The sequence below is a fragment of the Balaenoptera acutorostrata genome, chromosome 17, assembly GCF_949987535.1.
Source record: "Balaenoptera acutorostrata chromosome 17, mBalAcu1.1, whole genome shotgun sequence".
Classification (NCBI taxonomy): Eukaryota; Metazoa; Chordata; class Mammalia; order Artiodactyla; family Balaenopteridae; genus Balaenoptera; species Balaenoptera acutorostrata.
In genome coordinates, this window is record NC_080080.1 from 82370123 (window position 1) to 82386503 (window position 16381).

At 54.1% G+C, this 16381-nt stretch overlaps 1 long non-coding RNA gene across 1 annotated transcript; it reads left to right on the top strand.

Moving 5' to 3' along the window:
* The first annotated feature begins 6861 nt into the window (after positions 1-6861).
* On the top strand, positions 6862-13429 carry LOC130705545 (uncharacterized). Its single transcript, XR_009005830.1, has 2 exons — positions 6862-7388; positions 12084-13429. It is a non-coding gene; the product is annotated as an uncharacterized LOC130705545 (long non-coding RNA).
* Positions 13430-16381: the final 2952 nt, after the last annotated feature.

Consider the following 16381-nt stretch of genomic DNA (forward strand, 5'->3'; position numbering starts at 1 on the left):
CATCGTGCTGCTTTGTGTTTGGAAGTCCCCCCCCACAACTCCGCTGTGCCCGGGTTCCTCGGGTTCACCGTAACACGCCTCTTCACACGGAGACTCTGGCGAGAGCGGTCAGGACACTCTCTCACGGGAGGGACTCATCCTCGCTTCTTTCTTCATTCTTTTCTCAGCAGGTTTTCACCAGCACATCATCGAGTCCGTCATCAGTCCGAGAGCCGAACGTGCAGGCAGATCCCAAGAAGTCCTGTCTTCAGGAGAAGGTCGGGTTCCGAAACGTGACAACGGGAGGACAAGCCATTTAGCGCAGACGGTCAGCACAGGAGCGGGAGCACAGGGGCGCTATGCACGACCCCTCCAAGCAGGGGACCAGCCGGCCGGGGGCTCCGGGCAGGGAGGCCCAGCGCGGGGAGCGCGAGTGCAGCTGGGCCTCCCGGGGACTCAGCTCACCGGCGTCCACCCTGAGACACACGTGAAGTGGGTCTGACCCCTAAGCCACTTCTCTGCTGGTGTTTTAATGGGATCCTGAGATCCCACCCCGCGTGTCTGGTGGTTGAGCTCACACACCCACACGTTGGTGTTCTTCGGGAATCACACCAGGGGGAGGCGGGCTCTGGTTTTCTCTGGCCATAAAATACTCCGCGCTGGAAATCAGATGTGACCGCGGTCCTGAGGCAGGCCCGAGAGGGGGTGGTGCTGTCCGCAGAGCGCAGCGTGGACGCCAGGCTAGCCGTGGACTCGGGGGTGCGGGGCGCACGCCCTCCCGTCCTCGGGGTTCGAAGTCCCCTTCCTGTAGCAAAATGGCCTGAGGCCCAGAGTGCCCCCACCCCAGCCCTAAACCGGCCTCAAGCACATCCTTCCTTTAGCTGCCTAAATGAAGCATGCTGACGCTGGGCCCCTGAAGTACAGCCCCGTCCATGGCGACGAGACGAGGCCGGCAGTCTGCTGAGGGGCCAGGGGACGTCAGTGCCGGGGCCGGGGGCGGGGGGCCTGCAGGCTGAGAAAGACTTTAAAACCGTAAGCGATGAGCCACGTCCCTGAGCTGCTGCTCTACCAGCTGCCCCCATCGCCCCCCCGCCCGCCCCAGACGACATAGGTGTCTCTACACCTGGAAGGACACATTCCCTTTTCAGTGTGAAAATAAATTGGTGCTATCAGTGTGAGTAGTCACCAAGGGCTGCCTGGGGCTGCAGGGCCGTCAAATGGAGAAGAACCCGTCCAGGGAAGTGAGGCTCTAAGAGCAGCCCGGAGCCCTGCCCAAGAGCAAAGCCAAGACGCTGGGGAGGGGCCTCCTGCAGCCAGGGGTACATCTGGCAGAAAGCAGCCTCTCCAGCCCTTTGCTTTCAGTCCGCGTGACATCACAATCTATGAATTCGCTGTCATTGGATGTGATGAACTTGTAGATTCAAAACAAAACCCATTTGAAATGAGCTCCACAAAGCAGCTCTGTCTCCCAGCGAGTTACGTGTGGTTCCCAAGGGCACTTTTCTGTTCTGGATCCCAGAGGGCACGGGAAGGCCCGCCTGGAACCAACACAACCAGGTCCAAACCATGCACACGCGTGTACACACACACACAGACACACAGAGAGACAGACACACGCACACGGACACACACAGACACACACATGGACACACACATATACACACAGACACACACATGGACACACACACAGACCTACACACAAGGACACACATACACACACAGACACACACACACTGAGAGACAGACACACAGAGAAACACAGACACACACGGACACAGACACGCACACACAGACACACACACATATCGACACAGACACAGGGACACACATACACACACATGGACACAGACACACAGGGACACACATACCAGAGGCCTGGCGCTGGCACAGGGACCCTGGGCGGCGCTTTGGCTCTGGGGGGCCCGCCCTCCTCCTCTTCCCACCTTGTGCCTGTTCCTCGTCCTGTGTGCGCCCGGGAGCCGGGGAGGGCGGTGGGCCCAGCCCTGCAGACACGCCCCAGGCTGCAGGGAAGCTACACCAGGGCGCTGGTGGGACCGTGAGGGACCCGGCCTCCTCCACACCCGCCATCCTCCTCTTCTGCGAAGTTCCTTCTAGGGAGGTGGTGGAGACACGGGTAAGGACTAGATGCGTTTACACACAGAAGTGAGAAGTGCATCCCGCATGCCCGTGGATGCGCAAGATCACTGCAAACCCACCACATCAGCCGTTTTCCAGACAACGTGAACAACCGTGCAGGCAACACGGCGCCGTGGCTTCTGTTTGTGTTAAAATACACGCTGTACCCTCCCCACACCCGCACACCAGGCTGGGCCTCCGCCCCAATCTCCCTGGAAAGGCCAGGGACCCCAAACTCTGAACACGGGGCTCTCAGTCCTGGGTGACCTTGCCCTGGGAATCTTAGCAAAGTCTGGACACATTTTGTCCCCGCCAGGGCTGGGGGTACTGCCGGCACCCGGTGGGCAGAGGCCGGGGCGCTCCCAGCACAGGGCCGAGCCCCCCCTCAACCTTCCCCGACCTCATAGCTTCCAGGGAGAGCCCGGCGTGGAGGCCACGACCTCGGGGCTGAGAAACCAGCTGCCGGGCCCGCTGACCCGGACGGGAGCCCCGTGCACCTCGAGGGGCAGGGCGGGGGCCCCAGACCCTCCAGACCCAAGCCCGAGGAACTGTGAACTCACCCCCACAGTGAGTTAGTGCTTGCTGAGAGATATAGACATGTGATTTTAATAAACGTGTTTTATCTTGGTGAGTTTTATATGGGGTACAAAGGGAGCCATTTCCCCCTTTACCGCGTCCATCTGTGTCTGCCTTTGACTCTGGCTCAGCTGCAAAGACTCCAGGACTGAGGTCGGAGTGAACGACAGCCCTGACACGGCGACCGCGGGTCCTGCTCGCGGCGTCAAGCTCCTCCTGCCGGGAGCCTGGCACCGCGTTTGAGGCAAGGACGGGGGCCCACCTGCCCAGTCTGTGATTCTGGCCGTCATTTCGCATCCTGAGCCCTCTCCTCGCCTGTGACCCGCCCAGGTTAACGGAGCACGTGCTGCATGCCCCAAACTCACCAGCCCCGCACCTGCCTGACGGCCTGTCGCAGGCCAGGGGACTGAAGGACAGCGCCACCCAGGGTGCAGGGGGCGGGACCTCAGCCAGGCCAGCGTCTCTCCTCCGTCAGCCCCGTGCCGGACGGGCTCCCTGGAAGAGGAGGTGAGGCCACGCTTGCTCCACGGTTAAATCAGGAAGGTTACATCTGGTTCCCTCTCTGTGAACCTGCTGAGCCGGCTGAGAGAGCAGCCAGACGGAGACGTGCCTCATGGGAGAAAAGAGGGCGTCCCTCCCGCGGTCCACCGTCGGGTCGGAGCTGCTCCCTGGACGCACCGTGAGGCCCGGGGTGGGGCGGACGAGAGGCCGGCAAAGCCCGCCCCTCCCACGGAGGAGCCCGCCCCTCGGGCCGTCGCGTCCTAGCCGGGACGCGCGACACCCGGGACGCCGTCTGAGTGCCAGGCAGCCTAGGCTTTGCCATCTTCTGATGCAGGGCGCGTTTACGTCCTTCTGAGGGGACAGCCCCGGGCCGCACCACGTTTAACTTGTGCCTTAAGCCTGTGTTTTGAGAATGAAGGATTCAAAGGGGCTCTGAGGGGCGGGTTCCAAACCCACTTCCCACCAAGTTGGCCTTGGAAGTGAGATGCGGGACCCTCAGGGTTGTGGCCACAACTGCATCAAAGGGGAGGACGTGCTTTGCATCAAAATCCAGGAACAAACGTGAGTAACTGTCACACGGGCCGGTCCCGGGTCTCTCCGTCCAGCCCCTCGATTGACTGCAGCCACCCTGCGTCACAATCAGACACTCGGCTTCCCTGGGTCACGAATGTGGAAACCAGGGCGGCACGGTTAGAAGACACCCCGGAACGAACCTGTCTGCGCCGGGTCAGAGCCGTCACCCGGCCCACGATGGCACGTGACCTACCTCGGCCGTCTCCTCCAATGTCACCTGCGTTTCCGACTTTGCTCTGTCACCAGGAATAAAGCAGAATCACATACGTGTCTGATGCTCCCAACACCTTCTGATGACTCTCTTACGAGATCTGCAAGTGCGGTGTTAGGTAACACAGTAGAAGCGGACTCCAAAACACCCTGTTCTCCATGTAACACTGCTCTTCGTGTTCTCACACAAAAGCACCTAAAAATAAGAGCAGCCATGTGCGCGCCAGACGCTCAGAGCCTTGTGACAAGATGAAAATGTGTGGGTCTCTTTTGGAAAGACAGCCATATTCCTAATGCAATCGTCTATGAGCAGGAAAGAATCCACACGAGCTGTCTAAGGAACTTAGTGGAAGTGTAATATTAAAATATCAAAAAAGAAATATATTCCTGTGGGACTTTGAAGGCAGCACCACTTTTCCTCTTCAGGACAAAATGGAACAGCTGAGCAGCCCCTGGGGGAGGGGGAGGAAGCCCTCACGTCCTGTCCAGCCGGGCCTCCCACCCAGGAGCCCAGGGCACAAGCTGAAGTCACCCCCCAATCCTGTGTGGTTTGGAGACCCCTCTGCCGACTTGCCCCCCATCTGGAGCAGACCCAACCCCTGCTTCAGCACGTTCCTGCCCCTGGAAGCCAGTCGCCCGCAGTCAAGCTTCACGTGCACAGAGCTTCTTCCTGAACTCCAGACAATGAGCGCTTGTCACTTCTAGATTCAGAGGACTCTTCCGGGGGACTCTTGTTCCCGAACCTAGACATCTAGGTGATCGATGCCTTGCTGCACTTCGCCTCTGTGTGTCTAGTGATCGTCAAAAACCACTTAAATTCAGCAAATATTTGTCGAGCTCCTGCTTTGGACAGGGTACCTGTCTGAGCATTGAATACAACAGAAAATGCCTCTTACGCTGTGGGACAGAGCTTGCGCCCCAGTGGAGGTGGGGAGACAGTAAACATGCATGTAACAGATCGTACGGGGAGGAGAAGGGCCGTATGGGCACAAACAGGAGGATGTGACAGGTGAGGGGGCAGCGGCCCCCACCTGATCCTCTCCCGGGGCCGCAGGTGAAGGCCGTGCCCTGCGGGCCGAGCAGGTGTGTCCTCGGGCCATGCGATGGCATCTTCAACCTCGTCCTTAGTTGGAAAGAGCGTTGCTCAGCCCGTCTCTGGACAAACCGCACGTGACATTTAAAAGGGTCGCGCGCTTCCAGGGCGAGTCTGCACCAAAGACGACGCTACGAGGTGATGGGAACCCAGGGCTGTGGACCCAGAGCCCAGCCCCTCTGAGCATTTCCAGGCACCGAGAAGGAAGGCTGACAGGACCCTCCCCTCCCGCCCCCGATCGTGGGCCCTTCGGTTCCCGGGAGGGTCCCAACTCCACACTCAGCCCTAACCGCACGGCCCCCAGACCACCGTTTGCTGCCAGCCATGCCCTCCCCCACCAGGACAGCCTCCACACGGGTCCCGAGGACCATGCAGGCCTTGCAGGGCTAGCAAGGAGGTCAGGGCCGGAAGGACCACCCGCGGGCCACGTCGGTCCTGCCCCCCCAGCCCTGCTGGACTGTGGTCCCCCCTAGGCCGAGACCCTCACCAAGCACCGGCAGACCCCACCCCGACCGTGGGGAGGGTCCAGTGTTCACAGGACGCTTGTGCAAGCTGGGCTTTCCCACATCTCTTTCATGCCCGAGCGACCCCGTGGGGTCGGCACCGTCAGCCCCGTTTACAAAGGAGACCCAGACAGGCTGCTGCGGCAGAGACCAGATTGAAAGCGGCCAAAGTCCAAGCCCAAACTCTCCCCAGAATGCCGCACCGTTTCCTGCCAGTGCCCGGTAGCCAGGGCCTCGCTCTGAGTTGGGGGACTGGGGCCAGTACCCACAGTGCTGGGGCACCCCGTCCTCCCCAGCAGGTCGCCTGTGGCACCCACCCGGCCTGCCCACTGTCCAGCGCCGCTGCAGGACACCCACCCGGCCTGCCTGCCCTCCGGTCCTGCAGGGGCCTCCCTGAGGCCGGGCTGGCGCTCTGCCCCGTCATCGCTAACCCCTCCTTCTGCGCTCGCGAGGGGACGGAGGCTGGGACGGAATCAGGATGGGCCCAGCATCCCCGGGACACGAAGGGCACAGGGACGGCAGGGGCACCCGGGCTGGCCCCGTGAGCACGAGCCCCATGTGCCCTGTCCAGCTCGTCCCCCACCGCCTCTGTGGCGTCAACCTCCCAGGGCCTCCTGTGACATGCTGCGGTCACCAGTGTCCGAGGACGGCCCCCGCACTGACGCCCCGGGCGTGGCGTTGTGGACGTTCATGCGTTCCTGCGAGCTGGCCTTCGTCCTCGGGCAGCCTAGGCCCGTGCAGGGCTGCGTCACACGACCGAAATCAGCCTTCTTGCCACCAACACTTTCTGTCCACTGATCTCTATATGGTTTGGTAACAAAAACGCAGAAACCAAGAACTGAGAGGAAAATTCTAAAGGATCGTATTTATAGACAAAATTTCCTCTGCACAAGCCATCTGTGTGCTGGGGGATTGGCTCTCCCCTTGGGCTTGAAATATGTGAAATGAAACAGGAAATTCTAGTGGCAGAGCTCCCATTATGTGACTTCAGGAAAATTCTTTTGTTCTCTCTAACTCACAGCCCCATTTATCATAGGATCGTAGGAATGCAGTTTGCTACCTGCACTTCAGGAGGCTTGAGATGGTCAGCTGGAATGAGGTTGCATCGCATATAAAAACTTTTCGAAGATACAATATTGTTTTTTTTTTTTCCTTTGGTTCAACATGGTACTTCTGAGCACTTTAAAATCGTGGTAAACAAGACAGCTCAGTGAATCACCGGGAGTGATGCCTTACTCGCCACCCTTCGGTAGAGAGATGTCATATTTTTTAAAGTGCAATAAAGGACGTGCTTGTTTACAACCAGCTCCACGGAGAATCCAATCCCTTCGTTGTAGACTGAGAACATATCTGTTGAATTTGATGCCTAGAATTATATTAAAACATACTTCATTTTCAAGGACCACGAAATGAAAATATTGAACGTGGAAGAAATTGTTTCATGAGCTGTGAACAGAGGCTGGGCCCAGCGTGGCCTCGGCCATCCGACGGGGCCTCAGCCCGTAATTGGAGTTCCCCAGATTCCTCCGATCTCTGCAGAGAAGAGGACTGGTGTCTGGCCAAGATAAATACAGGACGAAGCAGGCTCAGCTCTCTCATTAACTGGGCTGTTTTCCTTCAATGGGGCTTGAGAACAGAGCTTTGCGCTAGAATTTCCTGTTTCGCTTTCCTTTCATCTGGGAGTCTCCTCGACCGTGTGTCTTCCATTTACATCGCGACGCTCCTCCCGTGAAGCCTGGGCTCTACACCCTCCCGAGGCCGAGGAGCTAGAGGGTGAGCGTTGTTCTCATTGGCGTGTAGTTGACGTACAGTGTTAGGTAAGTTACCGCTGTCCAAGACAGTGATTCACAGCTTTTAACGATTTTACTCCGCGTACAGTTATTATAAAATACTGGCTGTACTGCCCATAATGTTGTGCAGTGTGTCCTTGGAGCTTGTTGTTTCGTACATAGTGTTTGCACCCCGTAACTCCCCTAGCCCCGTATTGCCCATCGCCACCTCCCTGCTGGGAGCTACTAGCTTATTCTCTAAGGAGAATAAATACCTGGGAGTCTGCTTCTGTTTCGTCACGTTCGCCAGTTTGCTGTGTGTTTTAGGTTCCACGTATACGTGAGATCACAGGGTGCTTGTCTTTCTGTCTGACTTACTTCTCTGAGCACGATGCCTGCCGGGTCCATCCAGGTGGCTGCAGGAGCATGAATTATTTCTTCTCCCAGCAGACGACACAGCCCCTGCCCTCTGTCTTCTAGGAAACCCATCACGACACGTGCACATCGGGCAAAGATGGCTCTGAACCTTACATTCCCGGGGCAGGGGGAAGGCACATTTTAAGCTGTAGACAAAGTAAAACTTTTCCCTCGTGAATTGCCAAATTTTTTTTAAAAAAATTGGTTGGGTTGTTGAACAGGTGGGGAGGAGACGGAGGGGAACCTGCCGTCGCGTCCGTGTTCGTTTCCACCTCCTCCACTAGCAGACTCTCAGCTTACTCGGCTGCTACCGCTTCTCCCCTCAGTCACACTGAAAAGGTCCCATTGCCCTCTGGCCAAGGGGGCTTAAAATGTGCGCGCCTGCGGACGATCCCGGGAAAAAAGCCAGTGAAAGAGGAGAAAGGGACTGACAACGATTTTCTCCTGGGAGTGAAGGACACCAGCCTTTTGCTTTTCTCCTTCCGGGAGCTCCTGCTTCTAGGTCCAGGTGATTAGGGCGGGTTTGTTTTCTCTCAGGCAGAGGGATCAGTGGAGCCTTTGAGCCACACGAATGACCACGTTCCACCAGATTCCTCGATGAGCCAGGGAACCCACCTGGTCCCCTGAAGCCAGGACGCCCCTGGGGACAGATGCCTGGAACCAGGTCCCTCTGAGCAGCCTCGGGGCCTCGTGAGCACTGCCCACCCCTCGTCTCCACCGCAAACTTCCCTCGTCTCTACTGCAGATCTAGCAGCTCCTGAAGACACACGTGGGGTGACAAAATGAGGTCCCTGCTCACGTGCAGAGTCAGCACTCACTGCCAGCAAGGACCTCAGGGGGGCGGTGCTTAACAGGGAGACCCGCTTTGTTGTCTAGGAAATCGTGAGAGATCTAAGCGTCACCTTGTTTCTTAGTTACATGATGGATACAGAGGGACGGTGGGAGCAGGAAGGATTCAGCTGTTCTGAATGTGGAAACTTTCTCCCTCCCTCCGCCTCTCCCTTCTTCCTTCCTTTCTCTTTCTCTCTCTTTCTTTCTTCCTTCCTTCCTTCTCTCTCTCTCTCTCAAAGATGCTTCCACATCTGCATGATACAAAGCAAAAGGACATGAGCTGAGTGACTCAGAGATTCTTCTGGGAAGAGAACCAGAGTGAGTAACACGACCCAGGAGGGCACCAGGGAACAGCTGCTTTGCTTTTCAAGTCATTCAAGACAGATAGGATAAAGTCTGTACATATTACGTGTAAACATTAAAAGAAAAAGATTGTGTATCTCCTTTCTGTAAAAAAAAGAAGTCAGCAGATGTCCAGGCTGAAGGCCAGCAGGGGCTAAGGAAGCATGTGGGAGCAGAGCTTGTCTTTGCAGACGCAGCCCGGTTACCGTCCCCATGAAGGGTCTGTGAAAGCCAAGGCCCCTCCCAGGCCCCTAAGCCCTCTGGTCGTGTCGTGCTGACTTGTTGTGTGTTTGCACACCAGCAGGTGCCTCAGACACAGGGGTGGTCAGAGGGCAGAGGCGGGGGTGAGGGACCGCCACGGGCTCGGAGAGACACAGGGAAGTCACGGTGACGAAACATTCCTCATTTTTCATTCTGGGCATTGACTCTTACTTGTGCTTCCCTGAGATGTTTCCCTGCAGGAGACGGTTCAGGAACTTGGTCCCGAGTGTAGGGCCTAAACGAGGGAGTGTCCTGACCCCCTATGGTTTGCAGCTCTGGGTCCCTCATCTTTACTTTTTTCCCCAGAATACACCACTGGATCCATGTTCTGCGGCACGTTTTCTCCCTGAGAACCTCCCAGCCTCTGTGCCCCAGTTGACTCAGATCCTCACGGGCCGGGGGCAATGTGAGGGGATCGGGGGCCCCAAAACAGGGGCCAAAATGAGCTGCAATCCCGCCCAGCCCCACACCGCAGCCTGGACTCTGGCTGTTCCACAAGGCCTCGCGACAGGGCCTTTGTGGTCTGGGGTCCACATGTCCAAGAACCTGAGGGCTCAAGAAGCCCAAGGCTGCTCAGAGGGACAAGCTTTCCATCGAGACCACACAGGTGACAGGAGAGAGAAGCTCCTCGTCGGGAGGGTCTCATGACACACGAGAAAGTATTTATCACGGCAAGTCAACAGACCTGAAGTGATAGAACAATCTTCTCAAGTAAGTTATAGAATAAATATTCTAAAATTTTTAAAATAGTTTTAAAATTTCGAAGAAAGAATAGAATCCACAGAGAAATAACAAGATACTTTAAAAGAGGAATAAGTAGATTTAAAAGAATAGAGCTAAAAAAAAAAAAAAAAGAATAGAGCTCTTGGGGAAAAAAAAACCCCAGTCATTAAAATGTAAACTTCATGGTTAAACCACGTTAGAGGTAGGTGAAGAAAGAATTGGTGAGCTAGAACGCATGTCCGAGGACGTCACCAGGACCGAGAGACGGAAGGAGACGGTCATGTAAAGCAGCGTCGTCAGCCCTGAGTTGGAGTCCAGACCCTGACGCACCTGGGAGGGTTTGCTTGTTGCGGACACAGTTCCCGATCTGCTGTCCTTACCCACAGAGTCCTCACTTGTTGGGGTCACAATGTGCCCAGCTGGAAATGCCCTCCAGCCTCCCTCAGCGAAGCGGTGACCTAGGGGCCAGCTCTGTCCCATGAGGCAGAAGCAGGACTGCCAGCCGAAGGTCCCAGGATACTCCTCCCCGCTCCTCCCATGTGGCTGTGGACACAGCCGGAGCTGGCGTCTTCAAACACATGAAGGATGAAGCAGAAAGTGAAACGGATGGGCCTGCCCTCCGCCAGACACTCCGTCACACGAGAAAGAATGACGGCCTCTCCTTCATTCGGGCTGCAGTCGGGTTGTGTTTCATCTGATGCATCTGGATGCCATCTCTCCGCTGATAAAACGAGATCAGAGGAGGCTGGGGGGAAGGCATGGAGAGTGGAGGTAAGACAGTATTTTACAGAGAAGGTCCCCGAGAGCTTTCAACTCCAAAGGAAAACACTCAGGGGGAAGAATCTCACCACATCCACCCAGAAAGGTTAACAAGAAATCCACACTTCGCCATGTTCAGAAGACGAAGGAGAGGAAGAAACTGTCCAAAGTAGCCACGGAGGAGAGATGCTGCAATAGGAGTACATTCCTCAAAAGAAAGACACCAGAAGTGGACAGAGTCACATCTTCAAGGTGCTGTGAGAAAATGATTGGCCCGAATTCTATGCGTAGCTAAACTATTATTCACGAGTGAGAGCAAGACACAGGCTTTTTCAGATGAAGTCACAGGCCTTCGCTGAAATAACTGCCGAAGGACTTACATTAAATAGATGGGAAATGAAGCCAGAAAAATGCAGGAAGCATCCCTGACCGAGACACTGAGAGACATGAGTAAATACAAATAACGGTTAACTCCAAATCATAGAGGAAAACCTGTGCGGAAACCCGACCAAGCTGGCGGCTAAAGCAGCTGCCCTCTGCCGTGTTCTTTCCGGCTCATGCTGGACTCGGTCACTCTACACACAGACGTCCTGTCTGTCTCCAGTTATTATTCTAAGAAGCGGATCGCAAAGTCAAAATACCAACCGCAGGGGATGTCAGGCCCTAACGGGGCTTTTTCTCCATGACTTCTGGGCTAGAAATCTTTGACAAGCAACATGATTTCAGTTTACAGATTCAGTCCAGGGAGAAATAATTGTAATTGACACCGTATAGAAGTTGGATCAAATATACACCTGAAAAAATAAAACCTGTGGTACCTCTGACCTTCAGAGACCACCCGTCTTTGAACTGTTCCCCCTCCACCTTATGAAACTTCCCCACGTATACTCACCCAAGTACATGAGAACAACTCAGAATCAGAGGCTTGCCCACCGAGCCCCTGGTCCTGGTGCCGAGCCCTGCTAGGCATCGTCTGCCGTGGCATGGGATGGGATGGAGACTTGCTTTACTGCATTGTTTAAAATAAAGTCATTTATCCAAAACCGTATAATATTCAAAATCCCTACCTTGTTTCTCAAAAAGTGTTCTTTTTCTCCCTCCCTCCCTCCCTTTTTCTCCCATTGCATTTTAAAACACGGGGTCACCATCTCACTCTTTCACAGTTACTTTCCTTTGGTCTGACCATTTCCAAAAGTGACAGCAAGAGTCCTGCGGATTTTTCTGACACTTGTCAAATGCCGCCTCACCTAAAATCCAGGCCAACTCCAGCCACTCTGTGGGAGAGGTGATGTCATTGCCTTCCTAAATCCAGCCCCTAGTCCCCAGATTAGAGAGTTTGAATCCTTTGAAATATGCTGGGGCCTGACACACTGTTCTCAGGAGAAAAATCCTTCCTTTCCTCTCTTGCAGGCCCAGCCTGGAATGGAGCCCTGAGCCCCAGCGAGTTAACCCGTCCTGGTCACATTCCGTTCCCAGGCTGCGATGAGGTGGTCTGGGAAGCGTTCTGGCTGGGAGAGATCACATTGCTCAACCCAACCAAAGAGGAATGCGGTTTCCGGAAGGTTCCAGCAAGTACATGGGAATGGCACTCTGAAGGCCCGGGCTGGAGGCGTTTCCCTTGTGAGAAGCACTTCCAATCCCCCACGGAGCCCGGCTTGACAGCAGGCCTGCCATTATCATCACAGAGGGGAAGCAATCATTCACGCGCACGCTGCTGCAATTTGGGTGTTTATGTGCCCCGCCCACGCTGCAACCCTGAGGCCACGCGGTTTAAAACGGAGCCCCCCGGGAGAGAGGGGGCCTCGGTCAAAGCCGCTCGGCGATTTCTGCCCAGCCTCTCTGAGGGTGAGGAATAGTGACTTTTTAAGTGATTTGAGACCCTTCTTAAAAGTTGGCCTCTTTCTCCCTATATGCAATATATAGCCTCAAACGTTTAACAAAATTTTCCCCTTTTGACCACAAGATAGAGTTCCAGACGTGGGCAAAGGACTCACGTAATAAGAGCTCATGGTTGGGGGGAACTTAATACAGTAATCGTGTGTTCAGGAAAATTTTCTGCAATTGCAGCTCATTTTTTTCCCTTGAGTGAATCTGCTTTATTTAGAACAGCCGAGGCTCTAGCAGCCCCGGAGCTCCCCTGCAGCCCGTGTGCCGGGGTTCCACGTGGCCCCACTTCCCAGCGGTCATGGGTGGAACTCCCTACACACGGGTCCCGTGGTTCCCGTGCAGGGACAGGATGATTTCTTTCTAATTGTGGTCAAACACACATCACAGAAAACTTACAGTTTCTAAGTGCACGGCTCAGGGGCACTAAGTACATTCACATTGTTGTGCAACCGTCACCAACCTCCATTCCCCAGAGCTTCTCATCTTCCCAAACCGACCCTCTGTCCCCGGTAAACATGAGCTCCCCCTCCTCCTTCTCCAGACCCTGGCACCCACCGTCTACTTTCTGTCTCTGTGAGTTTGTCTCTTCTAGATATTTCCTATACATGAAATTACAAAATATTTGTGTCTTGTACAAATATCGGCTTATTTCACCCAACAAAATGTCTTCGAGCTGCATCCATGCCATAGTACATGTCAGGATTTCATTCCTTTTTATGGCTGAATAATAGTCCAGCAAGTGTATATACCACATTTTGTTTATTCATTCTGCAAACTTACTGGGAGTTTGATAGAGATTGCATTGTATACTTTGGGTAGAATTGACATATTTTATTTGACTTATTAACAATAAATTGTTACTTTAATAATATTGTCTCCTAACCCATGAACACAGAATCTTTCCATTTATTTCTGACTTCTTTAATTTCCTCTAGCAGTATTTTGTAGTTTTCAGTGTACAAGACTTTCACCTCCTTAGTTAAGTTTTCCTAAGTAATTTGATTCTTGCTGATGCTGTTATATATAGAAGTTTCTTTATTTCCTTTGCAGATCGTTTGTTGTTAGTGTATAGAGACATAGCTGAACCTTTGTGCGATGGGGATGATTTTTAACAAGTGTTAAGAGGTTAGGTATCACCAGGAAATACCCCTAGAAAGAAAGAGTTACAAAGCTTTGCTATATTCATCTTGGTTTTTTTTTCCAGTTTTAGTGAGATATGACTGACATACAGCACCATATAAGATTAAGGTGCACAGAGTAGTGACATGACGTGCATATATTGGGAAATAATTACCAATTACTTAACATCTATCATTTCATAGAGATACCAAAAAAAGAAAAAGAAAAAAATACTTTCTCCTTGTGACGAGAACTGTTAGGGTTTCCCCTCTCACCTTCCTGTACACCACAGAGCAGCCCTAACTGTAGTCGCTGTGCTGGCATCACATGCCTGGTCCTTATTCACCTTGGAACTGAAGCTGGTACATTTGGACCACCTTCCTCCACCTCCCTCCTGCCTCTGGTGACCACCAATCTCATCTCTTTTTCTATCAGCTTGGTTTTTCTTTTTTTTTTTTGGTGGTTTTGGGGTTTTGGTTTTGTTTTGTGTTTAGATTCCACATGTAAGTGAGGTCACACAGTATTTGTCTTTGTCTCTGACTTATTTCACTTAGCTTCACACCCTCAAGATCCAACCACGATGTCGCAAATGGCAAGATTTCATTATTTTTCTGGCTGAGTAATATTTCAGTGTGTGTGTGTGTGTGTGTGTGTGTGTGTATCACATTTTCTTTATTGATTCATCTATCTATGACACTTAGGTTGTTTCCCTGTCTTGACTACTGTAAATGATGCTGCAATGAAGAGATATATTTTTGAGTGGGTGTTTTCATTTCCTTAGGATAACACTCAGGAGTGGAATTGCTGGGTCATATGGTGGTTCTAGTTTTAATTCTTTGAGGATCCTCTGTACTGTTTCCACAGTGGCTGCACCACTGACATTCCCACCAGCAGCACCCAGGGTTCGCCTTTGCCCACATCCTCACCAGCACTTGCTAGCCCTCAACTCTGAGATAACAGCCATTCTGAGCCCCGTGTGCCCTCCTTCTTTGCCAATGTCTGTATTTTGGTTCCCTGAGAGCTGGGATCAAAGACCTACTAAAGGCCAAAGAAAGAAAAGAGACAAAGACTGTCCTACATAAGAAGCTAATCTCTAGGGAAAAGCCTGTGATATTTTTTTTTTAAAGGAAAGAGGCTTTGTTCTCTGGTTGAGAGGAATTACCATTACAGGTGAGGATTTCTTCATTTAATCGTGGACACCTCGTACGTATCTGGCACTGTTTAGAGACTGGGGATAGAGCAGTGAACAAAACAAGAATTCTACCTTCCTCGAGCGTGGAGTCTGTGGTCAGAACCAGGAAACGTACACAGCATGTCAGATGGTGACACCCGCTGTGAAAATAACGGAGCAAGAAGAGGAAGGAGGAGACCCCCAGAGGGCAGAGGCAAAGTCAGAGCCGGCCCAGGACAAGTGACCTCGTGGGGCACCCAGAGGGGGCAGTGGGGCTGGAGCCGGAGGGGCCTCGTGCGGCAGGACGGCAGCACGGCCGCCGCAGGTGACCCAGAGGGCTGGAGGCCCCGCATGCCTGGGCGCCCGGCCACCTCGAGTGGGAAAACTTACATAGATCAGGGGGGAGTTCAGTTGGCGTCCCCCTCCCCCCGTTCACGTCCAGAAGCTCAGGGCACCCAGGCCCACGGATCCGACCTGCTCTGAGTGCCACTTGGGCTCCGCTGCACCGGGTGATGCACCCCCCTTGGCCCCAAGGTCCCAGGTCCAGTTTCTCCCGTACATGTAGGTTTCCCAGTTGAGGGGCCGCAGTCCCCTCTGCGAGATCCAGCCTTAGAGAGGAGCCATCGTGGGGACTTCAAGGATGCTGGGGTCCCCTCACAAGCCCACTCCTCACGTCGTGGGGAAAGCGGGTCTCTCAGGACAAATCCCCCCCAACCCTCCAGCCCCCTGAGCCTCTGAGCCCCTTCCTCCTATTAAACCAGGGGGCCAGGCACTCCCATTCTCTCGCTGTCAGCTGGCTTCTGTCCCCAGATCAGCCAGCCAGGCACAGACCTCAGAGCCCCTGACTTCCCGGGCTGTGGATTAGGTGCAGGGTCTCTGCTCAGTGGCCGCATCAGGAAATTCAGCCTGACTCAGCTCTGCTCCCTGCAGCCTTGTCCCGAACCTCGGTATCCAACTGTCCCCGTTCTCCCTTCCTCCTTGGGGGGAAAAGTCTGCTGACTGTGAGCACGCTGGGATTGACGGTGGAGGGATCCGACTTCCTAGATCTGGTGGAACACAGGGAGGGCAGAAAGGGCAGGGCGTAAATGGCTCAGCGTGTCAGATTGCCCATGCCGGCCGCCTACCCTGTGCCCACGCTGAGCGCCTACTGTGTGCTCACGTTGAGCGCCTACCGTGTGCCCACGCTGAGCGCCTACTGTGTGCCCACGCTGAGCGCCTACTGTGTGCTCACGTTGAGCGCCTACTGTGTGCCCACGCTGAGCGCCTACTGTGCACCAGGTGGTGCTGCAGACCAGCCCTGGGAGGTGGGCGATTTGCTCCACGTTTCCAGAGGACACCAGGATAAGACAGGGACACGACAGGGAGCTGGCGACAGTGGGACCACGTCTGATCGGTTCCAAAACATTTCTAAGTAATCGGTTGTTTAAAACCCGGAGCCTGTAGACGCTAAATGCTTAGTGATGCCTCCTGGGTTTCCTTGTGCCAAATCCTCCTCGGTGCCAAACCTGAGTCTGAAAGGTTAGTGAAATAA